We start from the raw sequence: 15,053 nt of genomic DNA on the forward strand, positions 1-15,053 counted from the left end.
TGTGGCATAGTATATTATAAGGTATCCATCCTGAAAGCATGGAGAGTAAGAATAATTTAAAAAGAGGTGATGGTGAATAAAGATGTACAATTTAAATAAAAATTATGGGTGCATATTTATTAAATTATGTGGAATAGTATAGAAGAAGAGGTAGCTAGTGAAGTCATAGTGGTGATAATCAGTCATATATTAGTTATTAGTGATTAGATATAAAGAAAGTGCATCCGTGTATGACTGATATTAGAGATTATAATAATAGACCTCAGTGCTGTGGTGATTTATACACATATACATGTGGTATTATTATTAAAAGCCCGACAAGGCTCATTCTTTTACAGTACCCAATCTTCACAAGTGGTTACCCACTTGGTACTGGTTGGGCCCAACACTGCTTAGCTTCCAAGATCGGGCGGGATTGGGTGTGAGGCCAGTGCGGTATGACTACCATATGATGAAATTAGTCAGGCACAAATTATTAAAAGTTTTTATTAGGATCATACATATACTATATACAGAGTTTTACATATAGTGATATTTAAATAGAAGAGTGAATGTGCTTGGAAAAGGAAGAAGTAGCTTATCCGTGGTCGGAGGATTTTAAAGGAGGGTACTTCTCATAAAAATGGGGCGATCTCATATCCCTCGTTGAAGCCCATGGGGTGTGTAGTTTTCAGTTGGAATATCCAGAACATCTCTCTTTGGGAGAGCTTCTTAGCCAAATCTCCACCCCTCTCGCCACTGGTCACGTGTTCGATGGCTTTAAAGGTCATCTCTTCTGGATTGGAATTGTGTTTCAATTTGAAATGTCTGTACAGCAGATGGGTCTCTACTTTGTTTTTGATACTCCGTACATGTTCTTGTATCCTAATTTTCAAGGTTCTTTTTGTTTTACCCACATATTTCTTGTGGCATGTGCATTCTAGTAAGTAGATTACTGATGTGATATTGCAGTTCATGAATTCTTTAATTTTAAATTCTTGAGTGCCGTCCGTATTGCAGAAGGTTTTTCTATTAGGATTGAGGAACTTGCAGATGTTGCAGTGTCCACACTTGTAGGATCCAACGCATTTAGGGAGAGAGTTAGGGTTTCCCTCTGGTGGGATTTCTCGTAACATGCTAGGTGCGAGAATGTCTTTCAAGTTGCGTGATTTCTGGAAAACAAGTTCTGGTTGGGGTGGAAGAAGGTTTTTTAAGATGGGGTCCATCAAGAGTATGTCCCAGTGGCTTCTTAATGAAGTCCTGATAGTCTGTTCGTGACAACTGTAGGTGGTTATGAAGGATAGCGACTCCTTCTTTGCCGTGTTGTCCTTGTATGTCAGCAAATTCTCTCTCTCCAAGTTTCTCGTCTTCGTGACTGCTTCATCTAGTATGGCTTTCGGATAAAGTTTTTCCTCGAATCTTTTTCTGTATGTTCCAAGTTGTTCCTCACAGTCTTCCTTTTTGTGGCAGTTCCTCTTTATTCTATGGAATTGTGAGTAAAGAATATTGTTCTTCCATTTTTTAGAGTGATTACTCTTATAGTGAAGGTAACTGTTCCTATCAACATCTTTTATGAAGTTTTTTGTGGACACTACCTCCTCCTCTCCGGTTAAAATCAGGTCAAGGAATTCGATGGCTTCTTTGTTCAAATTGTAGGTAAATGATAAGTTAAAATCATTAATTTGTAGAAGTTTAAAAAAGTCCATAAACGATTCTGCGCTCCCATCCCATATGATCAAGATATCGTCAATATATCTTTTATACATGACGATATATTCCTTAAAGTGCTGTGTAGTGTATATGTGCTTCTCCTCCCATTGTCCCATGAATAAATTTGCAAAACTGGGGGCAAAAATGGTCCCCATCGCGGTGCCACACCGTTGCAGATAAAATTTGTCTAAAAACTTAAAATAATTCCGGCTTAAAATGAATTTCATTAAATCACAAATAAAATTCTTATGGGGTTCAGTGAGGGAGTTGTCTTTGTCCAAGTATTCTCTGCTTGCCTCAATTCCCTTTTTGTGCTCAATACAGGTGTATAAAGATTGTACATCAATGGTTATCCATATATATGACTCTTTCCATTTCACTTTCTTGATTTCATTCAGGACCATGGTGGTGTCTTTGAGATACGATGGTAATTTCTTGACATATGGGTTTAAAAACACATCCACATACTTAGATAGATTAGATGTAAGGGAGTCTATCCCAGCGACGATTGGTCTCCCTGGTGGATTGCACAGGCTCTTGTGGATTTTGGGCAGAAAATAAAATATGGGGGTCGTGGGGTTGGATTGCATTAAAAACGAGAATTCGTCCTTAGTGATGACATCATTTCTCAGTCCTTGTAGGAGTAGGGACCTTAGTTCATCTATGTATAGATCTTTTGGATCGTCTGACAGCACAGTGTAGGAGTCGGAATCTCCTAGGAGTCTCTCTGCTTCTTGTATATAATTGTCCCGATTCATAATTACCAACCCCCCCCCCTTTGTCAGCTGGTTTTAAAACAATATCAGTATTCTTCTGTAGTTTGCGCATTGCTTCTACTTCTCTGTTGTGTAAATTCTTGTTAGTCACTGGTGGTGGTTCCGTTTCACACAAGTCCTTCACTAGGTCGTAAAAGACACTAATATTACTCCCCTTGGATTCTACTGGATAATATTTACTTTTTTGTTTAAGTCCTGATTTGGAGTTTGCTTCGTAGTTTGAGATAACAGCATTTTCTTTTTTCATGAAATGTCTCTTAAGGGTTAGTTTCCGCACAAATTTATTAAGTTCGATGAAAGTGTCAAATTTATTTAACCCTTCGGAGGGTGCAAAGGAAAGTCCTTTACTCAGGAGTGATTGTTCCGGTTTGGTGAGGGTATAGGTTGACAGGTTAAAGATACCGTTGTCCCCTGTATTGGAAATCATAGGTTTCTTTTCTTGAATTCCTTTCCTCCTACCGCCCCGTTTTCCTCTACTTCTGCAAAGTGTCTTTTTAGTGGGGAGGCATGTCTGACGTCCTCCTGTATTGTGCTCTTGGGATGTTCTTTTGGTCGTGTCCCTCGGCCTGCGGATAAAAAATCCTGATCACCATTAGATTTGAGTCGGTTTAGGGCATTGAATCTGTTGTATGTCCTTACATGTGGTGTTTTTGGTGATTCCGTTCTCCATGTAGGTTTTGTTCTTTGCGGTATCGTCTTCCACTGATATCTTTGATCTGTTTTTTGAGGTTTATCATATGTTTTGAATCTGCTCCAGTTCTTGGTGTTCCCCTGTTCGTAGTCCCTTTTGTCTCTAAGAAATTTCTTCTCTTTCCCTCTTATGACTTCTTCTTCGATGTGATCCAGCTTTTTATTAAGAACATTCTCATTGACCCGGTAGTCTTCTTTGCCTTTATGAGGTTCCAATTCAGCTTCTTTATCCTTAATGTCTTTTTCAAGTGTCACCGCACTTTTTCTCCTTTCGTTTATAATTAATTTCATTAAGTTCATAGAGCATGTATGTAAAATGGAATCCCATTTTTCAATGAATTCAGGGTCTGTATTACAGAGAGTAGGCTGTTTCAAAATTCTTAGACCTCTCGGTATTCTATTTACTTCAATATAGTGCTCAAGTCCTTTTATGTCCCACCAATTCTTTATTTCTTTAGCCATTAATCGTTCCATTTCCCAAAACAGGTCGTCTAGATCGCCTGATGGGGGTGTGGTGCTATTCTGGGTCTCTTCGTTAAATATGTTTTGGCACCAATCGTTACGTTTATTGGTGCGTTCATTTAGTCTGAACATCCTATAAATCTATACACAGACACCAGGCTGCCTTACAAATTGTATCAAGTAAAATTGGGTAGTGGAAGTATGGCGCCACAGGTGTGTGAGTAATAGAACAAATAAAATGATAAAAATGCAACAAATTCAGACACTCCTTAAGTAATACAAGGCGTCAGCTAACCCTTAAGTATTAGGCAGGGATAAACTGCCTCAATTAGGATATGTGAAAGGGGGGGATAAGGGTTTCAGCGACCAACGGTGTCTGATACAGTAAGATATAAGTATGAGGAGACTTAATGGATACGTATAAAATAATAGAACATTTATTTATACAATATAAAAATAATTAGTATCAGGGTGGGTTTAAAAGCCGGGTATCTAATACAAAATAAAATAAAAGGACAGCTAAAAAAACTACATAAATTACATGTAATAAAAGACAATAAATAATTAATTAAATATCGGATAAATGAGTACTGCTTATCTTTTAAGTGGAGAGTCAATTAAGGTACACCCAACGCGTTTCGTCACTCAGACTTAATCAAGGGGTATGGGACCACTGAACAGATGCTCCTATTTATAGCACATGTAATTAGAAATGGATGATTGTGACATCACTTCCTGTGGGGACTGATATTACTGTTCGGTGTAAATTTTTTAGACATAAGCATAAGCATATGATAGAGAGCAGAGTAATAACCTCAGGGCACTAAATAAATTGTAAAAACGAGTTGTAGAATGTAAGTTATAGTTTAAGAAAGTCCGAGGACGGGTCCGACGTCACTTCCGCCCCACTTCCTTTGTCAGAATCTTCTTACTGCGCATGCGCGATTGCGCCACGCTTCCGGTCAGCGGATCAGTGTGTTGATGCTCTAGTCGTCGCGTCACTTCCTGTCTCGGGTGGTGTTGACGTCTGTGGCACGTATAGGCTAAGGTGGGTTGTCACTCATCATAGCGGCCATTTTGTAGAAGTCTTTAAGTATCTAAGACATATAGCAGTGCTAAGTTCCATTATGTCTCATCCGAAATTATCGTCTGGATTAAGTATGGGTTGAGGCAGACTGTCAATCATTGCGGCGGCCATCTTATTGGAGTCTTTGGTATCCAGAACATATGACAGTGCTGAATTCCATTGTGGAAACAGCTTGCACATATAAAAATAAAGAAATGCATATATTAGTGTCTCTTTGAATGAATTTTGATTATTATTATTATACTGTTGTCTAATAGTTTACTTCTGGGAGGACTGGTAATGATCTAGGTGGAATTTGTTATAAAAAAAAAGGGGGTATTTCTACCTATATAGTGATATGGGTTAATCCTGGAAATAATCCATACAATAATATTTTTATATAGTTCGATCTCATATTGTGGCATATATCAGGATAAATTGGACCCATTTTGGTCTTAGGTGTGGCATAGTATATTATAAGGTATCCATCCTGAAAGCATGGAGAGTAAGAATAATTTAAAAAGAGGTGATGGTGAATAAAGATGTACAATTTAAATAAAAATTATGGGTGCATATTTATTAAATTATGTGGAATAGTATAGAAGAAGAGGTAGCTAGTGAAGTCATAGTGGTGATAATCAGTCATATATTAGTTATTAGTGATTAAATATAAAGAAAGTGCATCCATGTATGACTGATATTAGAGATTATAATAATAGACCTCAGTGCTGTGGTGATTTATACACATATACATGTGGTATTATTATTAAAAGCCCGACAAGGCTCGTTCTTTTACAGTACCCAATCTTCGCAAGTGGTTACCCACTTGGTACTGGTTGGGCCCAACACTGCTTAGCTTCCAAGATCGAGCGGGATTGGGCGTGAGGCCAGTGCGGTATGACTGTACCATATGATGAAATTAGTCAGGCACAAATTATTAAAAGTTTTTATTAGGATCATACATATACTATATAGAGTTTTACATATAGTGATATTTCAATAGAAGACTGAATGTGCTTGGAAAAGGAAGAAGTAGCTTATCCGTGGTCGGAGGATTTTAAAGGAGGGTACTTCTCTCATAAAAATGGGGCGATCTCATATCCCTCGTTGAAGCCCATGGGGTGTGTAGTTTTCAGTTGGAATATCCAGAACATCTCTCTTTGGGAGAGCTTCTTAGCCAAATCTCCACCCCTCTCGCCACTGGTCACGTGTTCGATGGCTTTAAAGGTCATCTCTTCTGGATTGGAATTGTGTTTCAATTTGAAGTGTCTGTACAGCAGATGGGTCTCTACTTTGTTTTTGATACTCCGTACATGTTCTTGTATCCTAATTTTCAAGGTTCTTTTAGTTTTACCCACATATTTCTTGTGGCATGTGCATTCTAGTAAGCAGGTTACTGATGTGATATTGCAGTTCATGAATTCTTTAATTTTAAATTCTTGAGTGCCGTCCGTATTGCAGAAGGTTTTTCTATTAGGATTGAGGAACTTGCAGATGTTGCAGTGTCCACACTTGTAGGATCCAACGCATTTAGGGAGAGAGTTAGGGTTTCCCTCTGGTGGGATTTCTCGTAACATGCTAGGTGCGAGAATGTCTTTCAAGTTGCGTGATTTCCGGAAAACAAGTTCTGGTTGGGGTGGAAGAAGGTTTTTTAAGATGGGGTCCATCAAGAGTATGTCCCAGTGGTTTCTAAATGAAGTCCTGATAGTCTGTTCGTGACAACTGTAGGTGGTTATGAAGGATAGCGACTCCTTCTTTGCCGTGTTGTCCTTGTATGTCAGCAAATTCTCTCTCTCTCCAAGTTTCTCGTCTTCGTGACTGCTTCATCTAGTATGGCTTTCGGATAAAGTTTTTCCTCGAATCTTTTTCTGTATGTTCCAAGTTGTTCCTCATAGTCTTCCTTTTTGAGGCAGTTCCTCTTTATTCTATGGAGTAGTGAGTAAGGAATATTGTTCTTCCATTTTTTAGAGTGATTACTCTTATAGTGAAGGTAACTGTTCCTATCAACATCTTTTATGAAGTTTTTTGTGGACACTACCACCTCCTCTCCGGTTAAAATCAGGTCCAGGAATTCGATGGCTTCTTTGTTCAAATTGTAGGTAAATGATAAGTTAAAATCATTAATTTGTAGAAGTTTAAAAAAGTCCATAAACGATTCTGCGCTCCCATCCCATATGATCAAGATATCGTCAATATATCTTTTATACATGACGATATATTCCTTAAAGTGCTGTGTAGTGTATATGTGCTTCTCCTCCCATTGTCCCATGAATAAATTTGCAAAACTGGGGGCAAAAATGGTCCCCATCGCGGTGCCACACCGTTGCAGATAAAATTTGTCTAAAAACTTAAAATAATTCCGGCTTAAAATGAATTTCATTAAATCACAAATAAAATTCTTATGGGGTTCAGTGAGGGAGTTGTCTTTGTCCAAGTATTCTCTGCTTGCCTCAATTCCCTTTTTGTGCTCAATACAGGAGTATAAAGATTGTACATCAATGGTTATCCATATATATGACTCTTTCCATTTCACTTTCTTGATTTCATTCAGGACCATGTGTTAGGGTCTCCTGCCCTGTGCTGCCACGTCGTCGTGGCAACCGGGAGACAAGTGCTAGCGGAGTAACCTGAGCGCAGCTGATACTCCGGTTCGGGTCTTTTGCTGTGCAGTGGTTACAGGCTCTGTGCACGGCAGGGGATCCGGTGCTGGTTTTTGTGCTCACAGTCTGTGAGGTCTGAGTGGGGCGTGGACAGCACCTGCTTTATAAGGCCTCTTCTCAGGTTAAGCAGATGCTGCTGAATCTTTGTTGGTTAGTCAGTTCCTGAAAGTTAGCCAGTACTGTGTAGCTTTGTATTTGTTGTTGCTTACTGCAAATAGGCCTGGGGATTTGGTACTACACTCTGCCAATCCAGACCTAGCAGTAAGACTGGAGTCAGTCGTTTAACCTGCTGGGGTTCTTTTGCTACTCTGTGAACTTAGCAGGTTTGCGGCTGTATTCTCAGACTGCCTGCCTAAATCCTGTCTCACTGTGCAAGGTGTTCAGGTATTCAGTTTAGTGGCAGTAAGCTGAACCTGTGCACTACAAGTGAGGATTAGGATTGTGGAGACTCTCCTTGTGTCTATCATTCCATCTCTGACCAAGGAGTTTACTGCCACACCCGTTGGTAACCCTTTAGGGTTTTGCTGTTGCCCTTAGCAACAGCATTTCGGGTTCTCTACGTATTAAAACACAACATCTTGCTTTTTTCATCTGAGCATTCCTAATAATAGGGAGACACCCAGTTTCTTAGCCTCTGGGCATCTCTGTTCACTTTGTGTTTATTTTGTTACCCTATCACCTTCTGTGTACGTAATGTCATATTCCCCAGTCTGTCTGTGAGTTCATTTGTTTTGCATCCCTATCCGTTCAGACACCAGTACATTCCTGCAGGCACTGGTGTGCATAACAGTTCAGACACCAGTACATTCCTGCAGGCACTGGTGTGCATAACAGTTCAGACACCAGTACATTCCTGCAGGCACTGGTGTGCATAACACCATGGTGGTGTCTTTGAGATACGATGGTAATTTCTTGACATATGGGTTTAGAAACACATCCACATACTTAGATAGATTAGATGTAAGGGAGTCTATCCCAGCGGAAGTGGGGCGGAAGTGACGTCGGACCCGTCCCCGGACTTTCTTAAACTATAACTTACATTCTACAACTCGTTTTTACAATTTATTTAGTGCCCTGAGGTTATTACTCTGCTCTCTATCATATGCTTATGCTTATGTCTAAAAAATTTACACCGAACAGTAATATCAGTCCCCACAGGAAGTGATGTCACAATCATCCATTTCTAATTACATGTGCTATAAATAGGAGTGTCTGTTCAGTGGTCCCATACCCCTTGATGAAGTCTGAGTGACAAAACGCGTTGGGTGTACCTTAATTGACTCTCCACTTAAAAGATAAGCAGCACTCTTTTATCCGATACTTAATTAATTATTTATTGTCTTTTATTACATGTAATTTATGTAGTTTTTTTAGCTGTCCTTTTATTTTATTTTGTATTAGATACCCGGCTTTTAAACCCACCCTGATACTAATTATTTTTATATTGTATAAATAAATTTTCTATTATTTTATACATATCCATTAAGTCTCCTCACACTTATATCTTACTGTATCAGACACCGTTGGTCGCTGAAACCCTTATCCCCCCCTTTCACATATCCTAATTGAGGCAGTTTATCCCTGCCTAATACTTAAGGGTTAGCTGACGCCTTGTATTACTTAAGGAGTGTCTGAATTTGTTGCATTTTTATCATTTTATTTGTTCTATTACTCACACACCTGTGGCGCCATACTTCCACTACCCAATTTTACTTGATACAATTTGTAAGGCAGCATGGTGTCTGTGTATAGATTTATAGGATGTTCAGACTAAATGAACGCACCAATAAACGTAACGATTGGTGCCAAAACATATTTAACGAAGAGACCCAGAATAGCACCACACCCCCATCAGGCGATCTAGACGACCTGTTTTGGGGAATGGAACGATTAATGGCTAAAGAAATAAAGAATTGGTGGGACATAAAAGGACTTGAGCACTATATTGAAGTAAATAGAATACCGAGAGGTCTAAGAATTTTGAAACAGCCTACTCTCGGTAATACAGACCCTGAATTCATTGAAAAATGGGATTCCATTTTACATACATGCTCTATGAACTTAATGAAATTAATTATAAACGAAAGGAGAAAAAGTGCGGTGACACTTGAAAAAGACATTAAGGATAAAGAAGCTGAATTGGAACCTCATAAAGGCAAAGAAGACTACCGGGTCAATGAGAATGTTCTTAATAAAAAGCTGGATCACATCGAAGAAGAAGTCATAAGAGGGAAAGAGAAGAAATTTCTTAGAGACAAAAGGGACTACGAACAGGGGAACACCAAGAACTGGAGCAGATTCAAAACATATGATAAACCTCAAAAAACAGATCAAAGATATCAGTGGAAGACGATACCGCAAAGAACAAAACCTACATGGAGAACGGAATCACCAAAAACACCACATGTAAGGACATATAACAGATTCAATGCCCTAAACCGACTAAATCTAATGGTGATCAGGATTTTTTATCCGCAGGCCGAGGGACACGACCAAAAGAACATCCCAAGAGCACAATACAGGAGGACGTCAGACATGCCTCCCCACTAAAAAGACGCTTTGCAGAAGTAGAGGAAAACGGGGCGGTAGGAGGAAAGGAATTCAAGAAAAGAAACCTATGATTTCCAATACAGGGGACAACGGTATCTTTAACCTGTCAACCTATACTCTCACCAAACCGGAACAATCACTCCTGAGTAAAGGACTTTCCTTTGCACCCTCCGAAGGGTTAAATAAATTTGACACTTTCATCGACCTTAATAAATTTGTGCGGAAACTAACCCTTAAGAGACATTTCATGAAAAAAGAAAATGCTGTTATCTCAAACTACGAAGCAAACTCCAAATCAGGACTTAAACAAAAAAGTAAATATTATCCAGTAGAATCCAAGGGGAGTAATATTAGTGTCTTTTACGACCTAGTGAAGAAGGACTTGTGTGAAACGGAACCACCACCAGTGACTAACAAGAATTTACACAACAGAGAAGTAGAAGCAATGCGCAAACTACAGAAGAATACTGATATTGTTTTAAAACCAGCTGACAAAGGGGGGGGGTTGGTAATTATGAATCGGGACAATTATATACAAGAAGCAGAGAGACTCCTAGGAGATTCCGACTCCTACACTGTGCTGTCAGACGATCCAAAAGATCTATACATAGATGAACTAAGGTCCCTACTCCTACAAGGACTGAGAAATGATGTCATCACTAAGGACGAATTCTCGTTTTTAATGCAATCCAACCCCACGACCCCCATATTTTATTTTCTGCCCAAAATCCACAAGAGCCTGTCCAATCCACCAGGGAGACCAATCGTCGCTGGGATAGACTCCCTTACATCTAATCTATCTAAGTATGTGGATGTGTTTTTAAACCCATATGTCAAGAAATTACCATCGTATCTCAAAGACACCACCATGGTCCTGAATGAAATCAAGAAAGTGAAATGGAAAGAGTCATATATATGGATAACCATTGATGTACAATCTTTATACACTTGTATTGAGCACAAAAGGGAATTGAGGCAAGCAGAGAATACTTGGACAAAGACAACTCCCTCACTGAACCCCATAAGAATTTTATTTGTGATTTAATGAAATTCATTTTAAGCCGGAATTATTTTAAGTTTTTAGACAAATTTTATCTGCAACGGTGTGGCACCGCGATGGGGACCATTTTTGCCCCCAGTTTTGCAAATTTATTCATGGGACAATGGGAGGAGAAGCACATATACACTACACAGCACTTTAAGGAATATATCGTCATGTATAAAAGATATATTGACGATATCTTGAAGAAGCCATCGAATTCCTGGACCTGATTTTAACCGGAGAGGAGGAGGTAGTGTCCACAAAAAACTTCATAAAATATGTTGATAGGAACAGTTACCTTCACTATAAGAGTAATCACTCTAAAAAATGGAAGAACAATATTCCTTACTCACAATTCCATAGAATAAAGAGGAACTGCCACAAAAAGGAAGACGGTGAGGAACAACTTGGAACATACAGAAAAAGATTTGAGGAAAAACTTTATCCGAAAACCATACTAGATGAAGCAGTCACGAAGACGAGAAACTTGGAGAGAGAGAATTTGCTGACATACAAGGACAACACGGCAAAGAAGGAGTCGCTATCCTTCATAACCACCTACAGTTGTCACGAACAGACTATCAGGACTTCATTAAGAAACCACTGGGACATACTCTTGATGGACCCCATCTTAAAAAACCTTCTTCCACCCCAACCAGATCTTATTTTCCGGAAATCACGCAACTTGAAAGACATTCTCGCACCTAGCATGTTACGAGAAATCCCACCAGAGGGAAACCCTAACTCTCTCCCTAAATGCGTTGGATCCTACAAGTGTGGACACTGCAACATCTGCAAGTTCCTCAATCCTAATAGAAAAACCTTCTGCAATACGGACGGCACTCAAGAATTTAAAATTAAAGAATTCATGAACTGCAATATCACATCAGTAATCTACTTACTAGAATGCACATGCCACAAGAAATATGTGGGTAAAACAAAAAGAACCTTGAAAATTAGGATACAAGAACATGTACGGAGTATCAAAAACAAAGTAGAGACCCATCTGCTGTACAGACACTTCAAATTGAAACACAATTCCAATCCAGAAGAGATGACCTTTAAAGCCATCGAACACGTGACCAGTGGCGAGAGGGGTGGAGATTTGGCTAAGAAGCTCTCCCAAAGAGAGATGTTCTGGATATTCCAACTGAAAACTACACACCCCATGGGCTTCAACGAGGGATATGAGATCGCCCCATTTTTATGAGAAGTACCCTCCTTTAAAATCCTCCGACCACGGATAAGCTACTTCTTCCTTTTCCAAGCACATTCACTCTTCTATTTAAATATCACTATATGTAAAACTCTGTATATAGTATATGTATGATCCTAATAAAAACTTTTAATAATTTGTGCCTGACTAATTTCATCATATGGTACAGTCATACCGCACTGGCCTCACGCCCAATCCCGCCCGATCTTGGAAGCTAAGCAGTGTTGGGCCCAACCAGTACCAAGTGGGTAACCACTTGCGAAGATTGGGTACTGTAAAAGAACGAGCCTTGTCGGGCTTTTAATAATAATACCACATGTATATGTGTATAAATCACCACAGCACTGAGGTCTATTATTATAATCTCTAATATCAGTCATACACAGATGCACTTTCTTTATATTTAATCACTAATAACTAATATATGACTGATTATCACCACTATGACTTCACTAGCTACCTCTTCTTCTATACTATTCCACATAATTTAATAAATATGCACCCATAATTTTTATTTAAATTGTACATCTTTATTCACCATCACCTCTTTTTAAATTATTCTTACTCTCCATGCTTTCAGGATGGATACCTTATAATATACTATGCCACACCTAAGACCAAAATGGGTCCAACTTATCCTGATATATGCCACAATATGAGATCGAACTATATAAAAATATTATTGTATGGATTATTTTCCAGGATTAACCCATATCACTATATAGGTAGAAATACCCCCCTTTTTTATAACAAATTCCACCTAGATCATTACAGTCCTCCCAGAAGTAAACTATTAGACAACAGTATAATAATAATCAAAATTCATTCAAAGAGACACTAATATATGCATTTCTTTATTTTTATATGTGCGAGCTGTTTCCGCAATGGAATTCAGCACTGTCATATGTCCTGGATACCAAAGACTCCAATAAGATGGCCGCCGCAATGATTGACAGTCTGCCTCAACCCATACTTAATCCAGACGATAATTTCGGAAGAGACATAATGGAACTTAGCACTGCTATATGTCTTAGATACTTAAACACTTCTACAAAATGGCCGCTACGATGAGTGACAACCCACCATAGCCTATACATGCCACAGACGTCAACACCACCCGAGACAGAAAGTGACGCGACGACTAGAGCATCAACACACTGATCCGCTGACCGGAAGCGTGGCGCAATCGCGCATGCGCAGTAAGAAGATTCTGACAAAGGAAGTGGGGCGGAAGTGACGTCGGACCCGTCCCCGGACTTTCTTAAACTATAACTTACATTCTACAACTCGTTTTTACAATTTATTTAGTGCCCTGAGGTTATTACTCTGCTCTCTATCATATGCTTATGCTTATGTCTAAAAAATTTACACCGAACAGTAATATCAGTCCCCACAGGAAGTGATGTCACAATCATCCATTTCTAATTACATGTGCTATAAATAGGAGTGTCTGTTCAGTGGTCCCATACCCCTTGATGAAGTCTGAGTGACGAAATGCGTTGGGTGTACCTTAATTGACTCTCCACTTAAAAGATAAGCAGCACTCTTTTATCCGATATTTAATTAATTATTTGACCAAAACAAAAAACTGCAACAAACGAGCGCCTAATCATCAAAATAAAAAGTGAAAACCAATACGTGTTTCATAGAATTAAATAATCACAATTTTATGTTCCTGATAGTCTGCGCTTGCCGGAATACTATGTGTAGTATTGTGGTGATAGCATAGAAAAAGAACAAACGGCTGCGCTGAATATCAGGAACGAAACATAATGTACAGAGAGCCAACGTAAAAAATAACAATGTTTATTAATAAAACATATAAAAAGATTAATTATCAAATAACCGGTGAATAATATATATAAATATATATAAGAACAATCACTAGACGTGAACTAGTGGTATATTGTAATAACTCAGCTTATTGGGGTGAAAAGTTCCGTGATTCACTTGTTAGATAGTTGATAAATACCAGGTGTGTTGGTAGGATCCTAATGAATTAAAAGTCCCTCAGTTGAAATTGATATTCAATACCTTTCCCAAATGGGCTGGTAAGAGCCGAGCGTCCTCGGCTTCAATGTCCTGCAATGCCCATATACGCTGTGCAGCGGAAAGGAATGGACCGTCTCTCTCACAACCCGGTCGTGGCGGCGTGTGCGCTGAAGCCGCTGAAGTCGGATGCTGTAGACGGAGGGTGCAGCGGGGACCAAGGAACACCTGGAAGATTTCACCTGAGCTGAGTGTGGATAGGGGCGGGTCCTGACGCGTTTCGTCACGTTCACGTGACTTTCTCAGAGAAACCCTCCGTCTACAGCATCCGACTTCAGCGGCTTCAGCGCACACGCCGCCACGACCGGGTTGTGAGAGAGACGGTCCATTCCTTTCCGCAGCCGTTTGTTCTTTTTCCTAATTAATTATTTATTGTCTTTTTTTACATGTAATTTATGTAGTTTTTTTAGCTGTCCTTTTATTTTATTTTGTATTAGATACCCGGCTTTTAAACCCACCCTGATACTAATTATTTTTATATTGTATAAATAAATGTTCTATTATTTTATACGTATCCATTAAGTCTCCTCATACTTATATCTTACTGTATCAGACACCGTTGGTCGCTGAAACCCTTATCCCCCCCTTTCACATATCCTAATTGAGGCAGTTTATCCCTGCCTAATACTTAAGGGTTAGCTGACGCCTTGTATTACTTAAGGAGTATCTGAATTTGTTGCATTTTTATCATTTTATTTGTTCTATTACTCACACACCTGTGGCGCCATACTTCCACTACCCAATATATATATATATATATATATATATATATATATATATATGCGTTCCGAGACCATATATATATAGCAGAATACTCGTACAAAATATTCTGGTAGTGGTACACTTGTTTTTA

At 39.0% G+C, this 15,053-nt stretch overlaps 3 pseudogenes; 1 reads left to right on the forward strand and 2 right to left on the reverse strand.

Moving 5' to 3' along the window:
- Positions 1–329: 329 nt before the first annotated feature.
- Positions 330–449, reverse strand: LOC134930281 (5S ribosomal RNA; annotated as a pseudogene).
- Positions 450–5,472: 5,023 nt separating this feature from the next.
- Positions 5,473–5,592, reverse strand: LOC134930306 (5S ribosomal RNA; annotated as a pseudogene).
- Positions 5,593–12,312: 6,720 nt separating this feature from the next.
- On the forward strand, positions 12,313–12,432 carry LOC134930204 (5S ribosomal RNA; annotated as a pseudogene).
- Positions 12,433–15,053: the final 2,621 nt, after the last annotated feature.

This window comes from Pseudophryne corroboree, chromosome 5 (genome assembly GCF_028390025.1).
Source record: "Pseudophryne corroboree isolate aPseCor3 chromosome 5, aPseCor3.hap2, whole genome shotgun sequence".
Lineage (NCBI taxonomy): Eukaryota > Metazoa > Chordata > Amphibia > Anura > Myobatrachidae > Pseudophryne > Pseudophryne corroboree.